This window comes from Pleurodeles waltl, chromosome 5, assembly GCF_031143425.1.
Source record: "Pleurodeles waltl isolate 20211129_DDA chromosome 5, aPleWal1.hap1.20221129, whole genome shotgun sequence".
In the NCBI taxonomy this organism is placed as follows: Eukaryota; Metazoa; Chordata; class Amphibia; order Caudata; family Salamandridae; genus Pleurodeles; species Pleurodeles waltl.
The window spans coordinates 786212902-786237330 of record NC_090444.1 but is presented as its reverse complement, the minus strand read 5'-3'; the positions used below and the strand labels follow the sequence as shown (position 1 = coordinate 786237330).

At 45.4% G+C, this 24429-nt stretch overlaps 1 protein-coding gene across 1 annotated transcript in view; it reads right to left on the bottom strand.

Moving 5' to 3' along the window:
* The window catches only part of LOC138296044 (interaptin-like), a 445611-nt gene extending 424432 nt beyond the window's left edge, over positions 1-21179 (bottom strand). The window contains exon 1 of the mRNA XM_069234803.1: positions 20907-21179. The gene's annotated coding sequence lies outside the window, so the exon portion shown is untranslated. The remainder of the gene's footprint in view (positions 1-20906) is intronic.
* Between the last annotated feature and the right edge of the window lie 3250 nt (positions 21180-24429).

Below are 24429 nucleotides of genomic sequence, written 5' to 3'. Positions count from 1 at the left end.
ATTACCTTGCCTGGGGAGTCCTGGTGCAGAGGTGTTCTGGCTGTCCTTTGTGCTGACAGGATCTGCGGATGCTGTCAAAATTGCAGCACTTGACAAAAACACACTTGGAGGTGGATCTAAATTACTCTCTCGGACCGTAGAGGCCTTTGGGGACCCAGGACCTGGAGTCCACAGCTGGAATTTCACCAGCACGTCCTACAGCTCAGGTGCAGAGGTGGCCGTGCAGCTGTCAATCACGGGAGGGTTGGCCAAAGATGCTTTGCCTCTTGTCGAAAGTCACCTTCTTAAGGATGCAGGATCTCAGCAGTGGGGCCATTGCTGACGTCGGTCACTATTGCTGAGAGTTGTGCTGGAGTTGGTGATATCCGAGAAGGGGCCAGTAACCGGCCGATAAGCCTTGGCAGAGGCAAAAGTAACCCATGGTTACTTTGTTAGATGGAGGTCGACAGAAGTGGTGCAGCAGTTTGAAACTTGGTGTGAGCCTCACTACAACGCCTGGAGTGCAGGTCACAGTTTCTCTTGGGGCTCACACTCTTCTTGTAACACAGCAGGATGATTCTTTCTGAAGGTTGCAGGGGACTGGTGAGTCTGCATTGGTTTTTGTAATCCGCTGGCATGGCAGCTCTGCAGGCTTTGTTTTTACTCAGTTCAAGCAGCGTGGCACAATCAGTGCTGCAGCCCTGGTGACCCCTTTACCACCCCTGCCCTAGGTACCAATGGAATCATTTAGTAGGGAATTACAGCAGTGGTAAAGGCCTTGCCAACTGGGTTTACCAAATCACATTACAATTTAAGGTAATGTGCACTGCCAGTGGGGTCTGATTAGCAGGCGCAGTGCACTTTCAGATCAAACATGACAGCATCAATCATCAGCATCAATTAGCAAAACGTTTTGGGTGACCATCCAAATAGAGCACTTTACAACATGGGGGCTTGACTATCGTCCTTATTTCGTCCAAGACATAAATTGCCAGTCAGGGTTTGGCCATTTTTGGGAACATTTATCATCATTTATCAAGGGAGTCCTGTAGCTTTTCATCTCAAGTTGGCTCATACTTAGAGAGTTCATCCTATTTTCATGTTTCGGAATTGAAACCATATATTTCAGATCCTTATCACGGTTTACCTCTTGAGCCACCACCTGTTGTAGTGAAAGGTCAACCAGAATATGAGGTTTAAGAAAGCTGATACTTAGTGATACAATAGAAAGAGTCAGGTTAACACTGTTGCAAAGATGCAAGATTCGTTATATGTCTGTCCGTTTTCCACTGGCACCTCAATAAGCCCAGAAATTCATGAGGGGCATGCACTTACATCTTGTGGCAGGACTCACTACGCACAGTGGCATGATCCCTTAGCCTTGCACCTTTCAAGAGGAAGAGAATGCATCTTTGAATCTTGTGCTTGATGCACTAAGGGGAGTTTTCGACCACACTTCATAGCCACCAATGTCTCCTTAGTCAAAAGAGAAAACTCTCCTGTTTCAAATGGTTCCTTGCCCTAGTGGATCATTCCTTTGGGCTCACTTCAGAACAATGATCCCAGAGCAGAGATCAACCCTCTAGATACCATTGAGTTTTGTAAGGGGCTGGGGGGGTGGAGTGGGCCCCCAGGGGTGACAAATTAATCTACTCCACCAAAGGACCATAACAGTCTTCCTGCATCCTGGGCTATGCAAATTGGGAGATTTTCCCAAATCTGCTGGCCTCCAGGAGTAGCCCACTAGAAACTATTTTTTCTAAATGAATGGGAAGGGGCCAACCCATCATGCCACTGGACCACCCCTTCCCAAAATACCCTAGACATAATTAGGCACCAGGGACTATTTTTACCTGATGTGGAGGGTCAGGCCCGGCCCATATTTATATTGGGGTGCAGTCTTTCACCCAAGGGCCCACATAGCCTTTCTGCCCCCATGGGAGACAGATTAGGAAGTTTAATATCAATCAGCCCACATTGGGGGGGACATGGGATGGGGCAGAAAGCACCATTTGACACCAGGGACTATTTTATTTATCTGACAAGGAGGTGGGGCCAACCCTATTGCCATCAGCAATAATCACCAAAATGATTGAAGGAATGCTTGAAATAATCTCAGTGCTGGTGATCGCTCTGCTGATTTCCAGTCTATCATTTTCCACTCACTATGCCACTATTGACAGAGACCTAGCACTATGCCACTTCAGTTTGGACCCAACTGGTTCCATATCAGTCTTCACCCTGCTCTGATGGTAACAGTCCTGCCCAAACTGCCAACCCAGGTCCATCTGAACCAGAACACATGCAACCCAGGACCGATTTCCCTCTGGTTTTGGGCTCATCAGATGGGTACAGCTTGTTTCCATTGACACAGTGTGCACGGGACCAACATCTATGCAGACCCATCCCATTAAGGGTGACATACTACAGTATAAAAAAAAGTGATGGATGGAATGCTTGAATTAATCTCAGCCACTAGCAATTACTTGGGGTTGCATTCTAGTCTATTGTTATTTTGCACACATAGCCACATCAGCTGAGGCCCAGCTGTATTCAAATCAGTCTTAGCCCAGCTCCAATGTCCAGCCTGAACTGGGTCCAAACTGAGGTGCAGTGGAGGGGAAAAAACGATAGATTGGCATGCAGTCCAAGCGATTACCACTGGCTGACATTAATTTGAGCATTGCCTCCATCACGTTGCTGTTTTTGCATGAGTGGGACACCTGCCTGTATTGGTATCAGGCCAAACAGGCCCACTCAATATATCTGACTCCTGGGGCAGGGCAGACTGGGTTTACACTCCAGGGTGGGAGCAGAATGCATCACTTTACACTGGAGATTCATTTTTTTTTAATTATGTGAGGGTTGGAGAGAAGTTGTATTATTACTGAGATGCCCTTCCACCAAAGAGGCCCCAACAGTCTTTCTGCACCACAAGCGGCCCGAAGGGAGCTGTAAATATTTAACTCTCCGGACCTGAGCAGTAAGAGACTAAGGGCCAGATGTAGGAAACAGTTTGCACGTTGCAAACAACGATTTTTGCTGTTTGCGACGTGCAAACTGCACTATGCAATGCACAAAACCCATTTCGCGATTCGGTAACCTGGTTACCGAATCGCAAAATGGGTTTGCGAGTCGCAATTAGGAAGGGGGGGGTCCCCTTCCTAATTGCGAGTCGCAGTGCAATGCCAGATTGCTTTGTGACCGCGAAAGCGGTCCCAAACCAATCGCAGTTTGCACCCATTTGAAATGGGTGGTAACCCATTCGCAAAAGGGAACGGGTCCCCAGGGGACCCCTTCCCCTTTGTGAATAGAACTGCAAACATTTTTTCAGAGCAGACAGTGGTCCTATGGTCCTATGTCTGCTCTGAAAAAATGAAACAAAAATGTTTCATTTTTCGTTTTTGTAATGCATCTCGTTTTCCCTTGCGGGAAAACGGGTTGCATTACAAAAAAAAAAAACTGCTTTATTAAAAAGCAGTCACAGACATGGTGGTCTGCTGTCCGCAGCAGGCCACCATCCCTGTGAATGCCTCCACTCGCAAGGGGGTCGCAAATTGAATATTAATGAGGTGGGCCTTTGCGACCCACTTGCGAGTCGCAGATGATGTCAGGGACACCATCCTGCCTTCCAATTTGCGACTCACAATTGGAATCTTCCTACATCTGACCCTAAGAGACTAGGAAATTATTTTGGGGGCATACCCAACTAGTGCCACTGCCACTCTGAAAGGCCCCTAAATCCCTCTGAATTTCCATGAGGGATATCTCTAGTAGTTGTCTTGGGGTTGGATGGTACCCACCCAAGGAACACTCATTATACTGGGCATTGCTGACAACTTGAAACTCCGGGAAATCCATGATGGTGTGGCTTGTGTAAATACCAGCAAGTTGTTTTTTCCAAGCATGTTCTAGAAATGTCAAAATTATTCCTACAGAAACACAATTCCCTCTCAGTCTCCATGAGAGAACGCTGCTGTATTGTGGCCTGCAGTCAGCCACCACCCAAAGTACGCTATAAACCTTGGGCATTTCTAAAAAATAAAGACACGGGGGAATCCAGGGTGGTGTGGCTTGCAAAAATCCCACAGTACTTACTACTCAAAATGCCTCACAGTATGCAAGGTCAAAAATGCAATTTCCCCACATTAATGTCGCAGACATTTTACAAACTTTGAGCCAGTAGCCTGCTGTGTAAAACCTGATTAAGACTTAAATTAGAGAGAGAACCCTGATGGAGGTAAACTATGAAAAAAGCAGGGATAAGGTATAGTGTACACAGCCTCCAAATCAAAAGAAGAACCGTACAAGAACCAGACGTCCTACAGACCAGTTTAACACCATCACCACCTGTTCTGGATCAATCCTTACATCAGGGAAGAAAGTAACATATTGAAATGTCGAAAAAGGATTGAATTGAACATATGGAATGCATCTCGGTTAATAGAAAAAGGTACACTAAACTTGTTTAAAACCCTTGACACTTCATCTACCGACTATTGAACTATGTAATTATTTCCGAAGAGTAAGACACATTGCAAAAGTCAAGACTTGGAAGAGTGATGCCGTTTTTGGTAACGTGTTCCGAGAATCTGGCAAACATGAAATCTGAAGTGTAATTAGAATATGGGAGCAAACTTTTATGAAGTTCAGTGGGCAGGAGTAGTTTTTGACTTATCCAAACCTAACAACATGCAAGACTAGTGCATACAAAAAATGCCTTATGATCTACTGGACTCTGGATATAATGTGGAAATGTAATCTTTTTGGCTCAGAAAAATGCTCGAGGTGCAATAAATTAAACGTACTTATAAGCATGTGTTAGTAGACTGCCCACAACTCAAAGAACTGTGGGATGCTGTACAACAATGAATAAACCTGGCTCTGTGCCTGATAATCAAGAAAAATCTTCAGACCAATATTTTAAATAACATATCTATTCACCCTCGCTTTTCTTTACCCCCAGAGCCATGGATTAAAAGGCAAGTCTCCACTGGAAAGCAAACTATGATAAGAAACACGAAATCGTGCTGGAAACTTAAAATTGAGCAGTCCATAAAAAAGAAGAGAAATATAGCTAGATTGGAAAGAGTTACTATAAATACAAAGGGAAGATACGGGAACCCTCATAGACGTGCATGTTCAGACTCTGAAAAGCGTGCTAAACAGAGTGGCTGTAACTTAATAAAATAACAACTTCTGCTGCGAATAAAAAACTAATTGTGCAAAATGGACAGCCAAGGGCTAAGCCATGGGTAATCATTATTGGGGCCTTCTTTCTCCTACACTGTATTTCACACCTTATTTTGTTGACGGCTGCAATCATTTGCTGTTTTCCTATGGTGTAGTTTAAGTATATCCTTTCAGAAACCTGTTGCATGTGCACACTAATCATTACCTACAGGTATTCATCTTCCTGTGTGGCATACATGAACACTATGTCGCCACCCTTAGGCAGAGCAGAGCAGACCTTCCCAGAAGTTGGACACGTTCCCCTCCTGGGATTTACATTTCCCATTTGTATGGTGTAGCTGGCAGAGGGAGCCTTGAAAAATGGTCACCTGGCTTGTCTTGCCCAGGTCAGGTTTCCTACTGCACTGTGGAAGGTGAAGGACTTAATCATGGAACAGGAGTATGAGGAGTTTATTTTCATTGTTAGTGGCTGCCAAAAATATATTTCTCTGTAGCTAGACATGGATGTGCTGATAACCAACAGAATGATGGTTACTAGCTCAATTAGTGAGTAGTATTTTTCCATAGATGCCGATGTCTGCTTGATAGAAGTTACTGGCACCAATAAGTTATCTTGATTGGTTTACACACTCAACCATCCCATGCTGCCTTCAATCACGATTTATATGCCATTTTAGGGTTTAAACAGTGGCGCATCTTATAATACACTCCAGCACCACTTATTGTGTGGCTTGTGTAGCTTTCTCAGCAGACTGATTAGTGTGCCCAGAGGGCTTTGTGGCTCAGATACGTTTTAAAATGTATTCATGTGCTGAACTTTTTTTCGAGTCAGTGGTGACTTCATCTTCTCAAACCACGTCGACAAACAACGGAGGTTCGGGTTTTAGAAATTTGCACTTTGCCCACTGACAGCTGAACTCATGGCCAAAGAGGCATCTGAAGATTGTTCAAAGCCACTCAGGGTATTATTGCTTCATTGTAGCATGAATTAACGTTGTCACATACGTTTGGGACACCAGGAAAATCAATCAAAATTTCTATGAAATACTTCAGCAGCAAATAAGAAATCCAAACTACATATTTTCATATGATCACAAAAACTTCATGGGTAGCAACAGTTAATAGACAGAAAAAGTCCTAATGCAGCTCACGTCAGTGACATCTAGCATTGTGATTCACCTTTGAGAACCACGTTCGATATTCAAAGCAGCTGTGCCTGTCTATGTTGGCTGCCTGTCTTTCTTACTGGATGATTTTTATTGGAGAAGCTTGTGTGTAGTTGCCAGGCATCTTTGACTTCTTCATAATTACAACTTGAGAAAGCCAAGGAATTGGGCACTTTCCATTTTCAATCATACAGGCTTTTTCTGTTGTTCGGAGTACAGCCTCTACATGTTTCTGGAATTGGTATGGGATATAGCCATGTCGTAGCACAACTCGTATGGCATTATCAATGTGCAGTGTCATCTTCTTGCTGGTCAGGCACACATGCCTAAAATTAGTTCAGGAAATTACTTATGTCTTTAGTGGCAGAGTGAATGAGGTTGACCGCAAATTAGATTAGCCTGAGATGTCAAGTTATTTGACAGCTGAGAATCGTACTTCTACCTGCGTGCCACTCATCTTTGTTTTCCTCAGTGCGACGCTGTAAGTGAAAGCAGTATGCCCCGATATGCGTCCTGTGCTCACTGTACCAATGGAACCAAGTCTGAGCTCTCTCTGTTCATGAAACATTCAACAGGTAAAAGTCCCTGGGTGGTATTGGTTCTATACTTCCTGTCTATATTCACTCTTAGGTATACTGTACCTCCAGCTTCATTTTTATCCACTTGAATTGCCATGATACACACATTTTGATGGCTGCCCCCACACATTCAAGCCCTAAATGAAGCCCCTGCACTTGTGGTGGTTTCGGAGTTTTGTGAACCATTTTACGTGGAAGAAAGTATATGTATGCATCCTCATCATCCTATTCATACACCAGTAGATTCTGCGCAACTTCGTCATTATCCCTATATTTCTTATGAACCGGTTTTCCAGCAGATGTGTCTCCCTAGTCAAATGTGTTTGCTCTTTTAACAGAAAACCTTTTTCCAAAAATGATCAACCTTCTGGTACGTAGAGAACTTCTGCCCATAGGTGGGGAAGTCATTCTCAGAGTGCAATTTATCACCACAGTATCTGCTAGTGACTTTCTTTTTTGAGGCCTACATAGCACATTAGGTCAGTGCATCATGTTGCTCGAGTCCACATGGTGGACCACATTATGTGAGTCCTCCTTAATGTTGACAGTCAGAGAAACACATCCCCATGCGCAGCACGAGCACTTAATTTACAGTAATCAACAAAGTCCAACATGATTTTTATTGATATGTCTGGCTTTCAGAGGATTAACAGTCATAGTTTTGAGAAAAAAAAAATGTTGCTTGACCTGCACCATCGCGTCGGTGACAGTGCAATTTTCTTTCACAACTTCTCAGAGGACAGTGCAATCATAATACAGTTTATAGGTTTGGCCAGCTTTATCAAAAGCAGAATTAATTGTTCATATTTGTGCTAACTTGAGGGTCTGGGTCAGCCTTCACTGTCAATTAAGAGGTTCAACGTCATTTTTGGACCATCATTAGGCTCCATGTTGAGGAAAGATTGAAATGCAGGAAATCTATCTTATTGCAATATATTTCCTATCTTTGTCCTGGGTATGTGGCATTTTTTTACTTCTGGTGCAGGTGAGTGCCGTTCCAGTGGAATTGGTTCTGCCTTACAACTTATATCCATTCTGAACTTAAATTGGCAAATTATTCACTTCGATAAATCAGCTGTAAATATGCGCTAAAGAGCAAGCCGAAACCGATTTTCCTGAAATCTTAAATATCTTTTGGTGTACCCCTAAACAAATTACAGAGAAAATTCCAGACTTACGACCAGAGTTAGTGGTCACCCAGCAATAATACTATGTTCACTTCTTCAATTTACCACTACATTGTAAGGTAAGTACATATTTACTATTCTCCATTCCACTTATACGTTTTCAAGATAAGTATTGGTAGAGTTAAGTAAATATATATAAATATATATATTTTACCTTACAGGTTACTGTAGTGGATGTGATATTATTTTAGGTCAATAGTAATTAATGTCTTATATAGTTGTATAACTGAACGAGGAGAAAGTTCCAAGGGTGACCAAAATAGACTTTGATGGCCACATTTTGGAGCCATCTTTTGATCAGAGCTTTTTGCTGGGGAATTTTGAGGCTATGGCTGGATCACAAAGAAGAGCTACTTGGTCCTGTTTAGCACATCACGGCTACAGCTTCCTGCCTTGACTACTGAAGATTTTTGACAACCATAAAAAATCCTAATCTAAAGGGAAAACATTTGACTAGGACAAATATCCAACTTTTCCCCCACCTAGTCTAATCACTGGTCGATCACAAATATTGCCTAGGTTCTGGTCCTCAATAACTTTTTTTTTACGAGGGTGAACTGACAGTGTATACATATGACTATGCTCCATCCTTGGTCGGGCTTCGATGGTGCTTATTCTTGGTCAAGTGTATCCCATAAATCTATGTTTGTGTTTCCTTTGTTTAATATGATATTGTTTTATTTCCTACTAACTCTAAATACCTACATCCAACGTTTGTCATTTAAATGATTATATTTGATCTTTTTTTAACTGAATTAATATGTAATTGACAGGGCTTGCATTCCTCAAATGTAAGTTACACTTGATTGTTTTGATGGTTATTGAACATGTACTGCATTAATTATTTCTGATGAAGGCCTTGCTGCAGTGCCCCTTGTGCCAAAGTGCCAATTGTAAGTTTGGAATGCCTCCCAAGTACCAATGTGCATAACAGGAATCAAATTATTTTGGGTTTGTGCGAGCTCAGCTACAGCTCTTATCAATGACATATGTGTGTGTTTATATATGTGTGTGAATGTGTAGTTATATTAAAACCAAGTATTGTTAGCATCTTTAATCAGAGAATATGATGGAAAAGATAGCTGTGAAACTCTTTTCAACTCCACCCAAAGCCACATTTTGTTTGTAAAACAATCTCAAAAAGGTGGGAATAGCAGGACAAACTATAGACTGACAAGACAAAGAAATTAATCCTTGTTTTTAGTGCTTTTTGACATTATTTTGTAAATATACACACAGACAATGTGATCACTGCTGACAATCTTGGATGGTGTGATCACTACTATATCACTATCATTAGTAGCTCGAGATGACTTTCTTTTAACATAAGTAGCTCGTTACAGAAAAGGTTGGAGACTCCAGTTTTAGAATACCTTCTGTTGTTTAAAATCTTGTTAATGTGGTATTGGAAGCAATCACTGGCCAGAAAGAGCAAGCATATATGCTGTTATGTGACACGTGCAACTCATACCACGGATTAAGACAGATATAATACTTTTAAGTTATTTCTCAAACGCTAAAGTACAATTGACAGGCACATTTCTCCAATTGACAGCTGGAGGATAACCCTTCTGTAGGAGCATACAGGTAAAAATTAACCAAAATGGCAAGCAAAAACAGGAGTATAAAGCTTCTTACGTCTAATAAGGTATAACACTGACACTTTTTTTTAAACAAACTGTAAAATCTATAGTTGAACAAAGCAAACGGGGAACAAGGTGATACTGTACATAGCAATGGGAGGGCATAAGCAAGATTCATAGCATTTGCTTCAATGAAACTCATTAAATGACAGTGGGTGTTATCTGCGATGTCAGTCAGAGAGGGGCTACAGAAGAGGACAGGTTTGAATTCTTGGCCTCGGTGACTCAGTTGGGCCAAGATATCAGTGATATCAGTGATATTTATAAAGCGCGCTACTCACCCGTGAGGGTCTCAAGGCGCTAGGGGGTGGGGGTTACTGCTGCTCGAAGAGCCAGGTCTTGAGCTGCCTCCGGAAGGCGAGGTGGTCCTGGGTGGTCCTGAGGTTGGCGGGGAGGGAGTTCCATGTCTTGGCCGCCAGGTAGGATAAGGATTTCCCACCTGCAGTGTTACGGCGGATGCGAGGGACGGCAGCGAGTGCGAGGCTGGTGGAGCGAAGTTGACGGGTAGGCGTGTAGAAACTGAGGCAACGGTTGAGGTATTCGGGTCCCTTGTTGTGGAGGGCTTTGTGTGCGTGGGTGAGGAGCCTGAAGGTGATCCTTTTGTTGACGGGTAGCCAGTGCAGGTGTCTCAGGTGGGCGGAGATGTGGCTGTGGCGGGGTATGTCGAGGATCAGGCGTGCAGAGGCGTTTTGTATTCGCTGAAGACGTTTCTGGAGTTTTGCGGTGGTTCCTGCGTATAGGGTGTTTCCGTAGTCCAGGCGGCTTGTGACGAGGGCGTGGGTCACAGTTTTTCTGGTGTCGGCGGGGATCCAGAGGAAGATCTTTTGGAGCATGCGGAGAGTGAGGAAGCAGGAAGACGAGACGGCGTTGACTTGTTTGGTCATGGTGAGAAGCGGGTCCAGGATGAATCCAAGGTTGCGTGCGTGGTCTGAGGGGGTTGGTGTGGTGCCCAGGGCCGTGGGCCACCAAGAATTGTCCCAGGCGGACGGGGTGTTTCCGAGGATGAAGACTTCCGTTTTGTCTGAGTTCAGCTTCAGGCGGCTGAGTTTCATCCATTCTGCGACTTCTTTCATTACATCCTGCAGGTTGGTCTTGGCGGTGCTAGGGTCCTTGGTGAGGGAAAGTATCAGCTGGGTGTCGTCGGCGTAGGAGATGATGTTGATGTTGTGTTTGCGTGCGATGTCGGCGAGGGGGCTCATGTAGACATTGAAGAGAGTCGGGCTGAGCGAGGAGCCCTGTGGGATGCCGCAGATGATCTCGGTGGGATCCGAGTGGAACGGCAGGAGGTAGACTCTTTGGGAGCGGTTAGAGAGAAAGGAGGCGATCCAGTCCAGGGCCTGTCCTTGGATACCGGTGGAGCGGAGGCGGGATATTAGGGTGCGGTGGCAGACGGTGTCGAAGGCAGCTGAGAGGTCGAGGAGGATGAGGGCGGCTGTTTCTCCGTTGTCCAGCAGAGTTCTGATGTCATCGGTGACTATGACGAGGGCGGTTTCCGTGCTGTGGTTGGCCCGGAATCCGGACTGGGAGGGGTCGAGCAGGTTGTTGTCTTCGAGGAATTTGGCCAGTTGCTTGTTGACGGTCTTCTCGATGACTTTGGCCGGAAAGGGGAGGAGCGAGATGGGGCGGAAGTTCTTCAGGTCGCTGGGGTCCGCCGTGGGTTTCTTCAGGAGAGCGTTGACTTCCGCGTGTTTCCAGCTCTCGGGGAAGGTGGCAGATGCAAACGAGCTGTTGATGATGGTCTGGAGATGGGGGGCGAGGATGTCGTCGGCTTTGTTGAAGATAAAATGAGGGCAAGGGTCCGAGGGGCACCGGAGTGGATGGTGTTCATGGTAGTTTTGGTCTCTTCAGCGCTGATGTGTGTCCAGGCGTCGAGGGTGATGGCTGGGGCTGTGGGTTCTGTGGTGGTTGGCTGGGTCTGAGGACCACAGCTGTCGTGTAGGTCGGTGATCTTTCGATGGAAGAAGGTAGCGAGGGAGTTGCAGAGTTCTTGTGAGGGCGTGATGGAGTTGGAGCTGGCGTTGGGATTGGAGAACTCTTTGACGATGTTGAAGAGTTCTTTGCTGTTGTGAGTGTTCTTGTCCAGTCTTTCTTTGAAGGATGTTCTTTTGGTGGCGCGGATCAGCTGATGGTGTTCGCGGGTGGCGATTTTGAGGGCTGACATGTTTTCTACGGTGTGGTCTTTGCGCCAGGTTTTCTCGAGGGTACGGCAGGTTTTTTGGGATTCCTTGAGGGCGTCTGTGAACCATTGAGGTTTCCTGGTGTTGGTCTGTCTTGGGAGGCGTCTGAGGGGTGCGAGGTTGTCAGCGCAGTTGGTGATCCATTGTGTGAGGCTGAGGGCTGAGTTGTTGGCGTCGGCGGTGATGGTGGGTTGGTTGTGGCTGAGTGTGGAGAGTAGCTGTTCAGTGGAGATTTTGTTCCAAGGTCTGCGTGAGATGGGTTGTGTGCGAAGGTGGAGAGTCTTGCGTCTGAAGGTGAAGTGGACACATCTGTGGTCGGTCCAGTGTATTACGGAGGAGTGGCTGAAGGATACGTGGTTGCTGGCGGAGAAGATGGGGTCGAAAGTGTGTCCGGCGATGTGGGTGGGGGTGTTCACCAGTTGCTTGAGACCGAGGTTGGCGAGGTTGGCGAGCAGGGTGGTGGTGTTGGTGTCGTTGTTCTGCTCCAGGTTGAAGTTGAGGTCTCCGAGGAGGATGTAGTCTGGCGAGGCTAGGGCGTGCGGGGAGATGAAGTCTGTGATGGCTTCGCTGAAGAGGGCGCGTGCTCCAGGGGGCATGTAGATGAGAGTTCCTCTGAGGGTGGTCCTGGGGTCGGTGTGGATCTGGAAGCGCATGTGTTCGGCGGCGAGGGGGGTGTCTTCGGTGGAGGTAGTGACATTGATGGAGTTCTTGAATATGATGGCGATTCCTCCTCCGACTTGGTTGGTGCGGTCTCTCCTGGCGATCTTGTAGCCGTCGGGGATGGCTATGGCGATGTCGGGGGCCGAGGAGGCGTTCATCCAGGTCTCAGTGATGAAGGCGACGTCCGGTGCGGTGGAGTCCAGGAGGTCCCATAGCTCAATGGCGTGCTTGTGGACGGAGCTTGCGTTGATGAGGATGCATTTGAGGTAGTTATTGGCGTGTGGGCTGGCGGGCGGGGTGCAGTCGCGGTGGAAGGTATGCTTGCAGGTAAGACATGCGAAGGGTCCATGAGTGCGTTTCGGGTTGGCTTGGAAGCAGGTTGTAGAACGTTCCGGGTTGAGTGCGTGGAGGGAGGCGGGGTCGTAGCGGCGCTGCGGGGTTTGGGAGTGCTGGGGGCCAGGGGTCGTGGCGCTGGGCGCGGTCCAGGCGCAGACGGGCTTGCCTTTGGCGCGCCAGCGGCGCGGCCGCAGAGCACCCGCCATAAGAGGGAGGAGGGGGGGAGGAGGGGTCAGCTGGGGGCGGGAGGCGGGGCGACGAATGGGAGCAGGGGGGGCGGGGCCGCACGGGCGGCGGCGGGAAAGCAGAGGGCGGGGGGGGGGAAAGAAGGGAAAGTGTGAAAAAAAGGAAAATCCACAGGAGAAGGAGGCGAAAAACGAGAAGCAAGGGCAGGGGGAGAGCAGAGGAAAAGCGAAGAAAAATGGACGGGGGAGAGAGCAGAGATGGAAGAAGGTTAATGGACACCAAAGGAAGAGCAGAAAACAAAGGAAAATGGACACCAAAGGAAGAGCAGAAAACGAAGGAAAATGGACATCAGAGGAAGAGCAGAAAACGAAGGAAAAGGGACATCAAAGGAAGAGCAGAAAACAAAGGAAAATGGACATCAGAGGAAGAGCAGAAAACGAAGAAAAATGGACAGTAAATGGGCAGTGAAGAAAAACGAAGGAAGATGGACAGTAAATGGGCAGTGAAGAAAACCGAAGGAAAATGGACAGTAAATGGGCAGTGAAGAAAAACGAAGGAAGATGGACAACAGAGGAAGAGCAGAAAAACGAAGGAAAATGGACACCAAAGGAAGAGCAGAAAACGAAGGAAGATGGACAACAGAGAAAGAGCAGAAAACGAAGGAAGATGGACAACAGAGGTAGAGCACAAAACGAGGGAAAATGGACATCAGAGGAAGAGCAGAAAACGAAGGAAAAGGGACATCAAAGGAAGAGCAGAAAACAAAGGAAAATGGACATCAGAGGAAGAGCAGAAAACGAAGAAAAATGGACAGTAAATGGGCAGTGAAGAAAAACGAAGGAAGATGGACAGTAAATGGGCAGTGAAGAAAACCGAAGGAAAATGGACAGTAAATGGGCAGTGAAGAAAAACGAAGGAAGATGGACAACAGAGGAAGAGCAGAAAAACGAAGGAAAATGGACACCAAAGGAAGAGCAGAAAACGAAGGAAGATGGACAACAGAGAAAGAGCAGAAAACGAAGGAAGATGGACAACAGAGGTAGAGCACAAAACGAGGGAAAATGGGCACCAGAGGAAGAGCAGAAAACAAAGGAAAAATGGACAGAGAGAGGACAGCAGAGGTATGAAGAAAATTTGGAAGAGAGAGAGCTCAGAAGACAGAGGAGAGTAACGAGGGGCTGGACAGGGGGGAGCGCAGGGAGTACTTACGGTCTGATAGGAGATGGCAGGAGCCTAGGCAGGTGGCGCTGCAGCGGCGGGGGGAGCGACCTACCCAAGAACGTTACGCGCAGGTCACACGCTGCGCTAATGATGACAGGTGCACACTGGTCCTGGTCTGGGTGGGACTGCCTGTTTATTTGTGCTCTTGGTCAGATGACAGCAGCCTAATCCAAAGGTGTCTTGAGGCTGGGGGTGTGGTACAAAAACACCCCTCGGTCCACAACACTACAGGCGGCGCTTACAATGACAGTGCACAGCTAAAATCCTAAGAAAAACTCTGGGGTCTGGCAAGTATTAATATTAATAATAATAGGTGAACACTACCCATGGTGGGTATGTAGATGTAATGTATACGCACATTAAAAGCATAATCTGTCACAATTGACAGCAACAAGTACTCAGTGCAGAAAAAACATTGATTTCTCCCCACTCTCAGACACTTTCTTAAATTGTAAACTGTCCCTCTGATTTTCAAACATTGAAGCATATTGTATACAGTCTGCAATATTTATAATAAAGTGGAGTAGATCAGGAAGATTTCACGTTGAACAGGACTCAAATGAAAGGAGTCTTCGTAGATTCAGACCAAAATCACTATATTTTTATGAGCAGACATGGTCCCCTTTGACTGCAACTATTGATGCAGGAGTAGAAACAACTACTAATTTTATGGCAAGACCGGAGGCTCTTATTATGCTTCTCGATCTTGCTTTATTTTAAATAGCAGCAGTCAAGAAACTACACTTCCCATGAGGCTGAAGTAACAGGCAGCCAATGGGAAAGAAAAACGTATCGGCGTTGGAACCAATAGCAACGCTTGAACACGGTATAAACATTACACTTGACTGCGACCAGCCCCTCTTTCTTGCTGCTCGCAGTCAAGATAAGTGTTCCAAAATGTCTTCACATTTTCTTATCTGCGCATTTTTTCTTAAAAAGTACCTATGCGCATGAACCTTTATTTTAATATTGTTCCGCTGCAGCGCGACTGTACTGTTTTATTAGAAAGACTCGCTCCGCGGTGTTCTTATCTGTTCCCCCCCCCCACACCTCGCGCTGGCCTTTCAGGAACGCGAACGTTCCAACTGCCGTCTTTTCTCTTCACAAGAGCTCCGGCCTCTTCACACGACGCGCGCGTAGGCTGAAATACCTTCGTTTCTCTCAGACGGGCCGAATCCAGCCTTTCTGCTCGACTTCAAGCTCCCATCTGTGCCTTCTACACCGGTAACGCCCCCGTGGGCGTGTTCTCCCAGGCCTTGCCCTCCACATTTTTTCTCATTAACCCTTTCATTCCCAGTTTCACAATATGACTGATAATTCCAATAATGAGGACGAGTCTTTTAACCAAGACCTTGATAATTTTATTAGTGATTCTGTGGCTAAAGCCATTAAAAATTCAATGGGAAAAATAACAAAAAAACTTCAATCCTCTATACAGGATATGGTTTCCAAATCCTTACTGGCCCATTCTGCGGGGGAATGCAGAAAGAGAAAAATTAAGGATTTGTCTACACAAAAAACAGATGGCGCTAGCTTGACTGGTGAAACTTCTTCACCCCAGGTTGAGGACAAGTCTCCTCCAAGGCCTCCTTCCAAGGAGGGGAATCCTAGACTAAAATGCTCTGAAAAGATTAAACATATCTCCGCTACGCCACAAAAAATCACCATTTCCCATATTTCAGACACAGATGACGACATGGGGGATTTAGACGACCCAGATGACGACCCAGATATCTGGGGCTCCCAGTCTCAATCCTCCCCCCCCACCAAGAGAACAAAATTTGATTCAACCTCAAATACCTTCACAGCCAAACAAATTCTGGACCCAGACGGTAACCCCATGTTTAATCCTTCTTTCCTTCACCACCCCAACTCTACCGAATGGTTACCCTCCTCCCATGTGTCTGAATATATTTCCTCCAGACTGAGACTTCCCCTAGACAAACCCACTAGGTCCAAACTAAGATCAGAATGCCCTAGACCTTTACTTTCTTCCAACATTACCTCTACCCCGTCTATTGACCAATCCCTCCTTACCTTCTTTTCTAAATTTGGCAAAGACCCCTGTAAAGGCGTCGATAAGGCCTGGTGCAACTGCCAAGACAAACTCTTGGACCTGGTAGGTCCTTTGGCCAGAATCTTTGACATGGCAGAATCAGCCAAATCAGAAAATACGGACATTGACCCGGCAGAATTATCCCTCTGGATCCAAAGAGCCTTCTGCCTCTTAGGCAACGCCAATTCGGCCATTATCCATGAAAGACGAAAAGGTCTCCTACGCAAATTGGACCCTAAATTAGCCAACCTAGCTTTCATCGACCCTGGTGTCAAGGCGGATGGTCTCCTCTTTGGGGATTCATTCATAAAAGACCTCGGAAAGTTTGTTTCCACTTTCGCCTCTATAGACAAGGCACAACAATCAATCAAAAAAGTATTCCACCAACGGGTTTTTGGCAAAGCCGGTACAGGCAGGAGCCGCTTTACCGGCCGTTCCGCCCGATCACAAGGGTCTAGAGGCTCCTTCAACGCCTATAACACCTACAATTCCATTTATGATTCACAATCATACAAACCCCAGTTCTATCCCCAACGCGGCAGAGGCTACCGAGGTCGTGGATATTGCGGCGCCAGATTCAATTACCAACAAGGTAAGCCCCAATTATGACCTTCCTCCTGTAGGAGGCCGTCTTCGTCATTTCATAGAAAAATGGAAAGGTATCACCTCAGATCCATGGATACTCAACACAGTTCAAGGCTACACCATAGAACTCTATGCAGTTCCACACCAACGGTCCCTTCCTCCCCCCCTTTTCTTCTCTTCAGAAATGTCGTCCCTAATCTCATCAGAAATATAATCACTTCTCCATAAACAAGCCATTCAGATTTCCAACCCGGATCCTTCCGGTTTCTTCAGTACCCTCTTCCTAGTCCAAAAGAAAAACAAAAAATCGAGACCAGTCATCAACTTAAGAAATTTCAATCGATTTGTAGTATACAGACATTTCAAAATGGAAACCATCATTCATTTAAGAGACATTCTTCTCCCACAAGATTACATGGTCCGTTTAGATCTCCAAGACGCATATTTATCCGTTCATGTACACATATCTCACAGAAAATTTCTCCCATTCCAATGGCAGGGACAAACTTATAATTTCTCCTCCCTCCCGTTCGGCCTCTCTTCTGCACCTTGGTGCTTTACAAAAATAATGAAACCGATCACAACCCACCTCAGGTCCCTGGGAGTCAGATTGCTCATTTACCTGGACGACATCCTGTTAATGCATCAGGATCGTCTCTCCCTGCAACGTCACCTACAAATAACTTGCTCCCTCTTATCCCAATTGGGCTTCCTAGTCAACAAAGAAAAATCCATATCTATTCCTTCAAAAAGGATAGAGTTTCTGGGTTTCATAATCGATTCCTACGCAGCCGTACTTCAACTTCCACAACAAAAGGTAAAATCCACAAAATCAGAAATTCTGAAACTCCTCCGGAGTTCCCAAATCTCCCTCAGATCCCTAGCCAGAGTAGTAGGCCTCCTCGCCTCCTCAATACAAGCCATCTTTCCCGGACCCCTTCACTACCGGGCACTCCAAAGACTAAAAATCCGACACCTCAGAAGAGGTCTCTCCTACTCAGAGTCCATCATTCTCGACCACGAGTCCCGTCTAGAGCTTCAATGGTGGATAGACCATTTAGACGCCTGGAACGGCAAGACTATATTTCCATCAGCCCCAGATCTTGTGTTAGAATCAGATGCAAGTCTGACGGGCTGTGGTGCACGATGTGGCGCAATCTCGACTGGAGGTTTCTGGTCTTCAGAGGAGTCCAAATTGCATATCAATTATTTAGAGATGCTTGCGGGCTCCTTTGCAATCAAAAGCCTTGCAAAAAACAGAGTCCAGTGTACCATCCTCCTCCGCATGGACAATGTGTCAGCTGTCCGCTACATAAACCATTTAGAAGGCACCAGATCAAAAACCCTAGCAGATCTGGCAAAAAGTCTCTGGGAATATTGTCTCCACAACAAAATTTCCCTGTTAGCAGAATACCTCCCCGGTTCTCTCAACGATGTCGCAGACAGGCACTCCCGTTATCTCAGAGATGCCAGCGATTGGAAACTCCATCCCTCAGTCTTCCAATCTCTCCTTAACAAATGGGGTCCCTTCAAAATAGACCTATTTGCGTCCCGCCTAAATACACAACTCCCTCTGTTTTTCAGTTGGCGTCCGGATCCTTCAGCCCTCGCTTCCGATGCGTTCCTCCAGGACTGGTCATCCACGCTCAATTACGCCTTTCCCCCATTCCTAATGATTACCAGAGTGCTCGCCCAGGTCAGGCGCCAAAAAGCCTCCCTAATCTTAATAGCTCCATTTTGGCAATCACAAGTGTGGTTTCCCCCTCTCCTCGAATTAACTATCGATTTCCCAGTTCTCCTTCCAGTTTTTCCTTCCCTCCTCCGGAATCCCACCGGCTTCCCTCACCCTCTCATCCTCAACAATACCCCTTCCCTATCGGCCTGGAAGGTCTCAGGTATCCCCAACCTCCCATTCCAATTTCGACAGAAGCTTCAGACTTCATCAACAACGCATGGGCTCCCGGCACTAGATAGGCATACAAATCCGCTTGGTCTCTTTGGTCAAGCTGGTGTCTGGGAAGGAATATCGATCCCCTTTCAGCCGATGTAAATTATATCATAAACTTCCTTGCCGCACAAGCTGGCACAGGCAAATCATACAGGACAATTAACCTTTATAGATCAGCTATTTCCCTTCAACACTCTCACATTAACGGAAAACCGACTGGAGAACATCCCTTGGTATGCCGCCTTCTTAAGGGAGTAAAATTTTCTTTTCCTCCGTTATCTAAGTATTCCAAGTTATGGGATGTCAATGTTGTCTTAAAATTATTTATTTCCTGGCAAGACAATGCAGATCTTTCTCTGAAAATGCTTTCAGCTAAATTAACAATGTTACTTTGTTTAATCTCCATTAAACGTATTTCAGATGTTAAAGCACTAGATATTTCATCCAGACAATTCTCCCCCACAGGTGTTTTATTTACTATTAAGAAACATACCAAAACTAATATACGTTCAGTGTTCTACCCTTATTTCCCCAATCAACCCAAATTATGTGTAGGACAGTGTCTCAAAGTATACGAAGATCGCACAGCCAACCTCAGAACGTCCTCATCCCAACTCCTTATTTCTTTCCACAAACCCCACAATCCCGTATCATCAGCTACTCTAGCCAGATGGGTACGTTGGGTCATGACCTTAGCAGGTATAGACATTTCGGTATTTGGCGCTCACTCCTCCAGGGGTGCCATGGCCTCCAAAGCATTTTGGGTAGGTTCCAGACTCGAGGACATTCTGAGATCGGCTGACTGGTCCAATGATTATGTTTTCAGAACTTTTTATTGTAAACCCATTCATACAGCAACTTCTATAATAATTAACATGCTTTAAAAAAGCATAATAAGAGCCTCCGGTCTTGCCATAAAATGTAGATTTTCCTAGTAATTTATAACGGAAAGTCTTAATTTTATTAAAGACACGGAGGCGAGTATTATCCCGCCTCAGATTCTCTAATTTTGTCGATTCTTCCCTCCCACAGCAACAACAAACCAGTCTCAGAACCCTTCCTGATTACCGGAACAAGCTCCCAACACCAACAAGCTGGATCAACCTTCTAACTCAGGATCACAACAAGCTCCGATCATCTCACCGCTTCTTTCCGCTACTCAAATCCTGGATGAACTTTTGCCAAGAACTTTGCTCTCTCATTTTGGCAGTTGCCATAATTGTTTCTATTATCCCGTTATTTTCTCACACAGACTAGCCTTCTCGCATCAAGAAAGAGACCTGGTCGCAGTCAAGTGTAATGTTTATACCGTGTTCAAGCATTGCTATTGGTTCCAACGCCGATACGTTTTTCTTTCCCATTGGCTGCCTGTTACTTCAGCCTCATGGGAAGTGTAGTTTCTTGACTGCTGCTATTTAAATTAAAGCAAGATCTAGAAGCATAATACTCGCCTCCGTGTCTTTAATAAAATTAAGACTTTCCGTTATAAATTACTAGGAAAATCTACATTATACCTAAACATAGAAGTTCTGTTGGTTCGATTCACGGGTGACGTCATGACACCTTCAGACAGTCATAACGTTTTATCATGCGTTCAACATTATATGGCTGGCCTTAACGTGTTCCTCTAGTTGCCCTACAAAACAGCTCTAGCTGAGGGGACCACACATGACACGAGATCTAGTGGAGGGGGAAAAGAAGTTTAGAGGATTTTTTTTTTACTAATATTACCGCCAACATAAAACACTTTCTCAGAGAACCTTATTAAACTCCCACTGACACACATTGTAGAAACGAGGTTAATATTGAAAAGGGCAATATGTTAACACGTTTATAAAACATCCACATCAAATTAGATAGGCAAAAGGAAAGGTTTGTATCTTTCTTTTGTTTTACAAATATATTTTTACTTTTTTATTTGTGGACGTGCATAAACTTTTACCGTAAGTTCCATTAGACACTAATCCGCAAGTACAGTCTCTCACACCTACCTTGCTGTGCTGCTAAGTAGGTTTACAACCTTGGAGTTGAGAAGAGTTTCTGGTTACAAGCTGTAGCTCCTAGGTCGACCTGGAAGGCGTAAGAACGTTCGGCAGGCCTCCTACCTTTTGCAGTTCGGTCGAGATTTGCTGCTGTATGAAGGGGTCGAGTTGCATGCACACTTTCCACTGGGGGTTGCCCTGGGGGATACAGCAGCCTCGTGCCCTGAGCCTGCTTCCGGCTGCTGCTGTACATATACAAGACGCTGTTTGGTTGCCATAGGCAACACAGTAGCTGGAGCAGGAAAGACAGTACACTCGCTGATAGACACAGAAGAAGGACTAGAGTGAAAGTTCCAAAGATCATAATCTGGCTGCACAGAGCTAAAATTTGTCCGCAGGACCAAGGTGAAACAGAAGGAAGACAGGCGAAAAATGCTCGTTCCACTCACAGAGGCTTACATTTGTGTGTATAAAACAACAAAAACAAAACAGGTTTGTGCCCAGCTTACATGGAAAAGAAGCTTTCATAACTAAAATCAGTGATGGAAATGGAGAACAATATTCTGGGATTCCCTAAAATGTTGTGTTAAGGGCTGCGAGCAGAAAGGATGGGGAGTCAAGGTGGCGAGCTGTACGGTCAATCTCTTGACGCTCCCCCGTCCGAATCTGCACCCCCTACGTCAGAGGGTGCTTGTTCATTCAGCTGCTTTCTGAATGTTTCAGCTCGGGTGCCCGTCTCCGCTCCCCCAGCGCGATGTTGCCGCGAGCGCTCACAGCAACACAGATTCAAACGAGGTGTTTAACCCCGTCGCTGCCAATGTTTAACCCCTTCGCTGCCAGGCCTTTTCCTTCTCAGGTGCCAGGGATTTTTTGGTCTATTTGGGGATCTTCGCTTTTAGGCCCTCATAACTTTTTGTCTACATAAACTACGCAAGCCAAATTTTAGTCCTTTTTTCCCCACATCCCAGGGAATCGACAGGTACCCAGACTTTTTGGGTTCCCCTGAAGGAGACAAAGAAATTTGCCAAAATGCAGCAAAAATTTCGTTTTTTCAAACAAGGGAAAAAAGGGCTGCAGAAGAGGGCTCATGTTTTTTCCTTGAAAATGGCATCAACAAAGGGTTCGCGGTGCTAAAATAACCATCTTCCCAGCTTTCAGGAACAGGCAGACTTGAATCAGAAAACGCAGTTTTTCAACCCAATTTTGGCATTTTACTGGGACATACCCCATTTTAATGTAGACAAAATTTATTATTCACCAAGGGGTCATTTGTGTAGATCCTACAGTGTTTTCCTACTGAAATAACAACATAAATAAAAAATAATAAAATTGACGTAAAAAAAAAACAACTGTTTTTCTCCACGTTTTACTCTGTAACTTTCTGCGAAGTTAGATTTTTGAAAGCAATATACTGTTACGTTTGCTGGACTCTTCTGGTTGCGGGGATATATTGGGCTTGTCGGTTCATCAATAACCCTAGGTACACCGAGCCAATAAATGAGCTGCACCTTGCAATGGGGTTTCATTCTATTCCGGGCGTACATCAATTCATTTGCTGAAATATAAAGATTGAAAGATAGGATTCAAGAAAACCTTTGTATTTCCAAAATGGCCACAAGATAAGGTGTTGAGAAGCAGTGGTTATTTGCACATCTCTGAATTCCGGGGTCCCATACTAGCATGTGAATTACAGGTCATTTCTCAAATAGATGTCTTTTTTACACACTGTCTTACATTTGGAAAGAAAAATTTTTGAATAAGACAAAGGCCAATAACACTTGTTCTTCTATTCTGTTTTCCCACAAGTCTCCTGATAAAAATGGTACCTCACTTGCGTGGGTAGGCCAAGTGCCTGCGACAGGAAACGTAACATGGACACATCACATTTTTACATTTAAATTTGACGTGTTTTTTGCAAAGTGCCTACTTGTGGATTTGGGCCCCTAGGTCATTCAGCACCTAAGAAACCCTAGCAAACCAGGACATTTCTGAAAACTAGACACCTATGGGATTACAGAATGGGTTGGCTTGTGGGGCACTCACCAAGTTCCTTTACCCAGAATCCTTTGCAAACCTCACAATTTGTCCCAAAAAAAACATTTTCCTCTCATTTCAGTGACAGAAAGTTCTGTAATCTGAGAGGAGACACAAATTTCCTTCCACCCAGCGTTCCCCCAAGTGTCCTGATAAAAATGGTACTTCACTTGTGTGAGTAGGCCTAGCACCTGCAACAGGAAATGCCCCAAAACACAACGTGGACACTTCAAATTTTCCTAAAGCAAACAGCTGTTTTTAGCAAAGTGCCTAGCTGTGGATTTTGTCTTCAAGCTCAGCCGGCACCTAGAGAAACCTACCAAACCTGTGCATTTCCCCCAAGTCTCCCGATAAAAATGGTACCTCACTTGTGTGGGTACTCCTAGGTCTTGCGACAGAAAATGCCCCAAAACACTATCTGGACACATCAAAATTATTAAATACAGAACTACCTGTTTTGGTGGGGAGGGGGGCACCTGCGTTTTTGTTCCTGGATTCAGCAGCCATCTAGGAAAACCTACCAAACCGAGACATTTCTGAAAAATAGACACTAGAGGGAGTGCAGGGAGGTTTGACTTGCGTGGATCCTCCAATGTTTTCTTATCCAGAATCCTCAGCAAACCTCACATTTAGCTAAAAAATCTAAATTTTCCAACATTTCTGTTTGGGATCACCCCACCGGGACAAATTTCCTACCACTCAATGTTCCCCTAAGTCTCTCGTTAAAAATTATACCTCACTTGTGTAGGTGGGCCAAGTGCCTGTGAAAGGGAAGAGTCAAAAACATGTGGAAATCGAGGGGGAACCAAAGCGGGTCCAAAAAGGCAGTTTCAAATAAAAAAAATGTTGTCTGACAAATGCAGCATAATTTTTATCGGTATAGATGAGACAATGTTGAGAGGTAGGAGGTTTGTGTATTCCTGCAGATTCCGGAAGGTTCCATCACAAAAATGTAGTAGAAATGTGTGATTCCCAGCAAAGTTGGAGGTTTGCAAGGCATTGTGGGAAAGAAAATGGTGTGGGGTGTATGTGAAGCACACTATTCTGGAATCAACTAGATGTTTAGTTTTCAGATGTGTCTAGGTGTTGTGGATGTTTCTAAATGGCAGCATCCCAAAGTCCAAAAAGCGCAGCCCTCAACATTCCAAGTGGCACACTTTTGAGAGTTACCAAGCTCTCATGGCCCAAACGTAAAACCAAGACCCAAAATAATTGGGGGGGGGGAGGAATGGCCTAAAAGTAATTAGGCCTCACCGGGAGTGACCCTTGACTAAGGGGTGGCTCCCCACATATAAAAAATAAAAAATAAACAAAAAAATTAGTTATCCCTGGTCTCTAGGGGTTTTCTGCCCACCCTGGGGGCAGATCGTCCTAATTATATTAGGCCGATCTGCCACCGTGGGGGCAGAAATGGCCTACAAATGTTTTGCCCATCCTTGGGAGCGGCTCTTGCCCAAGGGGCCACTCCCCTTTTGAGTAACTATAAAAACAATAAAAA